General features: G+C 44.7%; 1 long non-coding RNA gene across 1 annotated transcript in view; it reads left to right on the forward strand.

The window, feature by feature from the left end:
- Positions 1-7,813, forward strand: part of LOC118150129 (uncharacterized) — a 36,807-nt gene that overhangs the window by 9,128 nt on the left and 19,866 nt on the right. The window contains exon 2 of the long non-coding RNA XR_013530923.1: positions 4,440-4,541. This is a non-coding gene — a long non-coding RNA (uncharacterized LOC118150129). The remainder of the gene's footprint in view (positions 1-4,439; positions 4,542-7,813) is intronic.

Genomic DNA, 7,813 nt, shown 5'->3' on the forward strand with positions numbered 1-7,813 from the left:
TCTCTTACCACTCCTATTCAACATAGTATTGGAAGTTCTGGCCAGAGCAATCAGGCAAGAGAAAGAAATAAAGCGTATGTAAAAAGGAAGAGAGGAAGTCAAAATGTCTCTGTTTGCAGATGACATAATTGTAAATTTAGAAAACCCCGTCATCTCAGCCTAAAAACTCCTTAAGCTGATAAGCAAATTCATCAATGTCTCAGGATACAAAATCAATGTACAAAAATCACAAACATTCCTCTATATCAATAACAGACAAACAGAGAGCCAAATCATGAGTGAACTCCCATTTGCAATTGTATACCTAGGAATACAACAACGGATGTGAGAGACCTCTTCAGGAAGAACTACAACACACTGCCGAAGGAAATAGAGGACAGAAACAAATGGAAAAACATTCCATGCTCACGGACAGGAAGAATCAACGTCATGAAAATGGCCATACTCCCCGAAGTAATGTATATTCAGACCACCAGGATAATTCTAACCTTGTGACATTGCACTCATTTTTCTTTCTTTTTTTTTTTTTTTGTTACCCAGGCTGGAGTGCAATGGCGTCATCCCAGCTCACTGCAACCTCCGCCTCCTGGGTTCAGGCAATTCTCCTGCCTCAGCCTCCTGAGTAGCTGGGATTACAGGCACGCGCCCCCATGCCCAGCTAATTTTTGTATTTTTAGTAGAGACGGGGTTTCACCATGTTGAGCAGGATGGTCTCGATCTCTTGACCTTGTGATCCACCCGCCTTGGCCTCCCAAAGTGCTGGGATTATAGGCGTGAGCCACCGTGCCTGGCCTGCGTTCATTTTTCAAAGGTAGTTTCTGTTCCTGAATAGGAGGGGTAGGTTAAACTACAAACTACGTTCCTCCCACAGTGAGGCTGGCCTACATGCAGGAATAGGCAAAGGCCGTTAGCTTAGGAATTTCAAGGCAAGATGGAGTCAGTTACGTTAGATTTCTCTCACTTTTATAACATGACGAGCGTAGTTTTGTGTTCAGTCTCTCTTAGTGGTAGTGGTCATGACACGGGCTCGGGAGTTAGGTACACGTAGTTTCCATTCCCACCAGCCTTGACAAGCTACTTCACCTTTCTGAAGATTTGTATCCTTCTTTGAAATAACCAGATATGGTGGCTGAGAGGAGTAAATAAAATAACATCTGCAAACCCCCTGAGATCCTCTTTAAAACCAGCGTCTACAGTGCTGCCTGACGCCGGTTCCCTTGGTTTGTCTTTCTCTTTGTCTGTTTTCCTAAGGCTCAATGCTTCCAAGTACTCACCTGGATCCTGCCTCTTTGGTGAAATGTTTTCCAGCCATTCCTGAACCAGCTGATCCTACCCTTCTACAAATTATTTCTCCCATACATTAACATTTAATTATGTGCCAGTCCTCTAAGTGAGACCCTATAGAGAGGTTTTAAGGATATTGGCTGTGTGATCATGGAGGGATAATTGAGTTAATTATTTTTTTAGTGCTCCCTGAGTGTTAGAGCTGCCCTCTTTTTTTTTTTTTTTTTTTTTTTGAGACAGAGTTTCGTTGTTGTTACCCAGGCTGGAGTGCAATGGCGCGATCTCGGCTCACCACAACCTCCACCTCCTGGGTTCAAGCAATTCTCCTGCCTCAGCCTCCCGAGTAGCTGGGACTACAGTCACGCACCACCATGCCCAGCTAATTTTTGTATTTTTAGTAGAGACGGGGTTTCACCATGTTGACCAAGATGGTCTCAATCTGTTGACCTCGTAATCCACCCGCCTCAGCCTCCCAAAGTGCTGGGATTATAGATGTGAGCCACCGCGCCAGGCCCCTCTCTTTTTTTTTTTTTTTCAGCTGTTGCTAGTGGTAGTCCCTTCTGCACCAGCAGCACCAGACCCTGACAGGTGTGTGAATTCCTTAGGGATTGCTCTTGTCACGGTCCTTTCCACCTCTGGATTTTGGTTCCATTTGTATTTCCTTTTTCATGTTATTCAGTTGCCTGTTGCGATATTGTGAAATGCAGATAAGACTGTGGTAAAATAATTGGAGGACACCCAGCCGGTGTCCACCACAGAACGGATTGCTCATCTGGTGGTGGGGAGGAAGCCCGTGCGCACATCTGATCCAAGAATTCTTCCGTGTTGATGACTGTTGTGGTGTGAAAGCAGAGAAAATCGGTTTTAGAGCTTTTCTAAATATCCCTCCAAGGGAGGGATTGTTGACATTTCTTTATGAAAACTTCAAGATAATAACGCAATATCTTCTTCCTTCAAAAGCCTGGTGACACGAATTGCATTCACTTTCCTACTTCGGGAAATTGACACCAGGGTCTTTACTCTCTCACTTCAGAAGAGATGAAGAACAAAAGACCAGATGGGGAGGACAAGGCTGTTTCGGGGAGGTCGTGTACCTCTGACCTGGATTCTATGATGCCCATTCAACCACACCTGGGAGCGTGCATCTTCTCGTGTATAGTCATACATTTCCATCACATGATTCATAATTCCCTCCCTATCAGTGGCAAGTAGGAGCTCATGTAAAGCTTAGGACAGTAAAATTATATGGTGCGTGCTTTCACTGCACCAAAGTTTTCTCTGGGGTTTAAGAAAACAATAGGACAAGAGGACTGCCCTCTTTACCTGGAGTCCTGCCTTCTCTTTTTATGGAGTAGTGGTCTACTCACCTATCATTTTTGACCTTCCCATTCTCCTACCACGGGTTCAGACATAATTACTAAAGCCCAGATAGAATTACTCGTGCCTGGAATGTGACGTTCTTTTTAAAAAGAGAGACCCGAGGAATGGTTGCCTAGCTGATTTCCAGCAATCTAATTTTCACTAAGTTGCTGGTTTTCATCCCTGGCTACTGGTTAGAGTCACCTGTAGGAATTTGAAACATACCAATGTCTGTGCTTTCCTCAGAGAGAATCTCATTTGATTGCTCCATGGTGTGGCTTGGGATTTAGTCATTTAAAAATGTTTCCAAGGAAAATAGTCAATTTACAGTGGAGGAACTTTAGCCCAGTGCTCGAAGCTAACATCCCCAGTAATGGAAGATGTGGACATTCTGGGCATCATAATATGATGGATGGAGAAGGTGCAGCATCACCTCTGTGGCATTTTGCCCAAAGTGGATAACCTGAATTTAATCATGAGAAAATATTAGGTAAGCCCAAACTGAGGGTCATTCTACAAAATAACTCACCAATGCTCTTCAAAAATGTGAAGGTCATGAAGACAAAAGTAATTCTGAGGAACCATCTCAGATTAAAGGAGACTGAGAGGACAGAGCAGTGAGATGCGACGTGTGATCCCGGATTGGATCCTGGTCCAGAAAGAGGACATTAGTGGGAAGCTAAAGGGGATTTGAATAGGGTCTGCAGATTCATTCACTGTGAGATGTCAGTGACCATTTCTTGATGCTGATGATTATCTCTGGTTATCTATAATGTTAATATTTGGGAATGTTGAATGAAAAGAACATGGTGACTCTATTTTTGAAACATTTTTAGAAGTGTAAAATTACTTCAAAATGAAAGTTATAAAAAAGAAAGGGGAAAAAAGCTTCCAGATAATTCTGAGTTCCCAGAGTTGAAGACCATTTCCCTAAGTTATCTTACCTAATACTGTCAAAGGAATCTTCCTGGAAATGCTGTTTGTGATGTTACTGACCTTCTCAAAGATTTCCAGTCACTCCTGTCATCTATAGGATGACATTCCAGTTTTGTAAGCTGTCATCCAAAGCCCCCATAACACGAACCCAACATACTCCCTTGATCCACATGGAAGGACTTGATCCACATTTGACTTTCTCACGTCCAAATACGTTCCCATTATTTGACTCCTTCACATAACATGGATACCTGCCTGTTCACCTCCTCAGCTGTTCTTCTTCCTAAGACTTATCTCCGTCCCTGTCTCTTCACTGAAGTCTCTATGGTAATTTCTCTTAGAAGCAGTCATCCTTTCTTTCTTTGAATTCTGGAAGGTAAAACGGTATGGACTGAAACATCAGCTTTAGATTCAGAAATATGTGGGTCTGAAACCTGGTTCCACCTTTCACCAATTCTGAGATAAAAGACAAGTTCATTGATGTCTTGGGACAGAGGGGTAATAGTGCCTACTTAAAGGATCATTGTGCGCATTCGATGAGGTGCAAACATTAAGGTCTCCAGCACAGAACAGATTCTTTTCCTCTCCATTTTTATTGCTCAGTGGTTCCCAAAGATATTATGGGTGATGCAAAGGCTTTTATCAAAATTTTCTGCAGAGCCTTTTAAAAATTCTTGTGGCTGGTCATCACTAAGATGAGAGACGCTCTTGAACTGAACTGAATGCTTGGGACTTTAAAAAATTCAACCGAGATTTGTTTTTCCTGGAACACAACCCAGTAAACAAGTGGATAGAAAAATATGACCCAACAGAGAAGGAAGGGTGGGACAATGGTTTCATGTAGCACCCTGTCTTCTTAGGAAAAAGCCGTGATGCCTTCTGAATCCACCTGTTTGCTCCCAGTTGTGACTCCTGCAAAGCATCTCACCAATCCATTCCCTGCCCAGGTGATGTGTGCATAGGTGAGTCAGACACTCTTCTCCCCTTTCATCTCCCCCACCCCCACCACTGTGTGCTCTGGTCTGGCCCCAGCTCCTAGGCCATTAGTATTGGTCTAAGAAGGCAAGGCCAGCAGGGGCAGTTGAGAGGAAAGTCAGAGGCCATCAAGCATGCAAGGAAGGACAGGCCGTCATTGTCATTGCTCAAAGCCACCCCCTCTGGGTGTGTTTTATAACCATTTCTGGATTTGGACTCTTCTGCCCTTTGTGACCATCCCAGGGACTCGCCCTCCTCCTATTTCCTTCTCATTACGTTTTCTGACCTCAGTGCATCATTTTTATAGCCAGAGACTGGCTGTGTAAACAGTTGACAATGCAGTAAAAGTTACTTTTTGTGAGGACTGAGAACCTGGCCCACCCTGTGTTGAGGTTCACAGAAGCCAGCTTTCGTGCAGGGCCGTGCAGTTGTGAGCGTGGTGTTAGGGAGCAGGTGCGTAAGTGAAGATTGAGACAGAAAACGAAATGCTGGCTGTTCATCAAATCCTGAAAGTAGAAGGGACGAAACTTATTCTGGAAGGTGGATGTCATTCAGGAGAACCTGGAAGCCCCAGGGGGTCCTCTGCACATTCGTTTGTGGAAAACGAGGTTAAATTACGGAGCTGGATGACACTCACTGCATCACTTCACTTCTCTGCCCTTGTTTTTTAAATCTGTAAAAGCAGGGATGGTGACACTCAGGACTTTTTGTGGGGACTGTAGCTACCTGAAAACCCCTTAGGATAGTGCCTGCTGCATAGCGAGTGCTACGTCAGTGTGAGCTCTTATAATTATGGAAACAGGCAAAGGCGCCACCCAGGGCATCCAGAGTGGGGAGGTGTTTTCCAGTGAGGGTCCGTGCAGGCAGCTGGAGATGAAGATGGTGAAGGGGGCTTAACCTCCACGGTGGAAGGACTGGGGAGCAGTCCTGAGAAGGAAGTCAGAAGCCAACAGGCACGGAAAGAGGCAGGTGGGGCTGTCATTGCTCAAAGGACACACACTCTGGGTGTGTTTTATTGGCTGTTGCTGGGTCTGGAATCTTCTCCCCTCTGTGACCATTCCAGGGACTCGCCCTCTTCACATGTTTCTGGATTTGGAATGTTGAGCAATCTTCATGATGTACAACATTCTGTGAAAATATCTTTACCCAACAGCAGGAATAGACAGAGTGGGTGTGGCTTCTGTCACAATTATTGTCTCCTAGGAGTCCAGCAATGTGCCTTAGGGTCGAATGGTTTTGCTGAAAGCCAGGCCTGAAAATGGGCTTCAAGGAAGCCTTGAGAATAGCATTTATGTTGCCAGTGGAAAGCATTCATCTTAATAAAGAAATCCCATCTTACAGTCTGGATCAGTATTTTTTGCCTCTGTACTATCCTTATTTATAAATTGTAAAGAGAAAGACCGAAAAAGAGTGACATAAGGAAGTGCAGGTATGAATTAATAGGGCAGAATTGGGACCAGTATGTGTATATTAAGGGGAAGCATGTATACATGTTATGTGAACATAAAAAAGACTTCCTGTTTTAAACAGACTTCTCCGTGGAAATAATATCCACTGGGAGGCCAAGGCGGGCAGATCACGAGGTCAAGAGATGGAGACCATCCTGGCCAAGATGGTGGAACCCTGTCTCTACTAAAAATACAAAAAATAGCCAACAGCGGCGGCTCACGCCTGTAGTCCCAGCTATTCTAGAGGCTGAGGCAGAGGAATCGCTTGAACCCGGGAGGCGGAGGTTGCAGTGAGCCAAGATCGCGCCACTGCACTCCAGCCTGGCAACAGAGCAAGCCTCCATCAAAAAAACAAAACGGAACACAACACAAAAACCGGCCTTGAGTGGATAGAAGACCACATGACAAGAACATTCCGGCAGTCAGAAGACAATGGGTAGTGTGGCTTCTTCGCTAAATGGTAGGTTAAACTGAGTAAGTCACTGAAGAGAAAGAAGATAAAGGAGAAGATGGGTGAGGGTGAGAGAATGTGGGATGGCGAAAGGAAAGGACTAAAGGTTTCCTGAGGCCTCATCAGGTACCGGGCTCTGCGTCTAACAATGCCTTCCACATATTAACGTACCCATTCAGTGTCATTTTCAGATGCAGTAAGAGTGACCCTTGTGTTGGATGAGAAGAGGCTGAAGGGAGTGGTCCAGGTCACCCAGCCAGTTCATAGCAGAGCTCGTGTGTTTCACCTTGAAGTTTGTGCTCTTCTCTGTGATTCCGACAGAAAAGTGAGACACAGAAGGAAGGCAAAGCAATTTTTTGTTGTGGGTGAAGTTGACAAAAGGTACCTGTATTAGGCAGAGTAATGGCGTCCTGAAAATATCCACATCCTAAACCCTGGACCCTGTGTATGTTACTTTATTTGGCAAAAATAATAATAATAATGGCCGGGTGCGGTGGCTCACGCCTGTAATCCCAGCACTTTGGGAGGCCAAGGCGGGTGGATCACGAGGTCAAGAGATCGAGACCATCCTGGTCAACATGGTGAAACCCTGTCTCTACTAAAAATACAAAAATTAGCTGGGCCTGGTGGCGCACACCTGTAGTCCCAGCTACTCGGGAGGCTGAGGCAGGAGAATTGCCTGAACCCAGGAGGCAGAGGTTGCGGTGAGCCGAGATCATGCCATTGCACTCCAGCCTGGGTAATAAGAGCAAAACTCCGTCTCAAAAAAATAAAAAAAAAAATAATAATAATAATACTTTGCAAATGAGATGAAGTTAAGGATCTTGAGACAGGAGGTTATTCTGGATAATCTGGGTGGGCTCAGTGTCATTAGAAGGGTCCTTGTAAGGGAAAGCAGGAGGCAGGAGGGTCAGGGTGAGAATGATGCAGGCTGAGAGACTCCACTGGCCATTGCTGGCTGTGAACATGTATCAAAAGACGAAATTACAACAAACTCAGTTATAGATCTAATTGGCTTTTATTTGTGATTCACAAACCACGGCAGCTTCCATTCTACAAAATACAGTGATAGCTCTCACTGGGCAATACAATAGGAGAATAGTGGGCTAATGGGAATCCAGGAACAGAAGAATAGAAAGAAATTGATCGGTCGATTTCAAAATACTTCGTATTACTTTTTTCTAAGAGTTAAGGCAGAAAGGACTTTCCTACTATGCTGATTCGGACGGTCTGGACTCTCCCGTCTTTAGGAAAACTTTGTCTGTTCTGGGATCTGCCTGCTCCCTCAATGTTTCAGTGTATGTGGCATTTAGCATGGAACTAAACACCTACAAATGGAGCCCCATTCTGGAGTCACTAG

This window comes from Callithrix jacchus, chromosome 22 (genome assembly GCF_049354715.1).
Source record: "Callithrix jacchus isolate 240 chromosome 22, calJac240_pri, whole genome shotgun sequence".
NCBI classification, from domain to species: domain Eukaryota; kingdom Metazoa; phylum Chordata; class Mammalia; order Primates; family Cebidae; genus Callithrix; species Callithrix jacchus.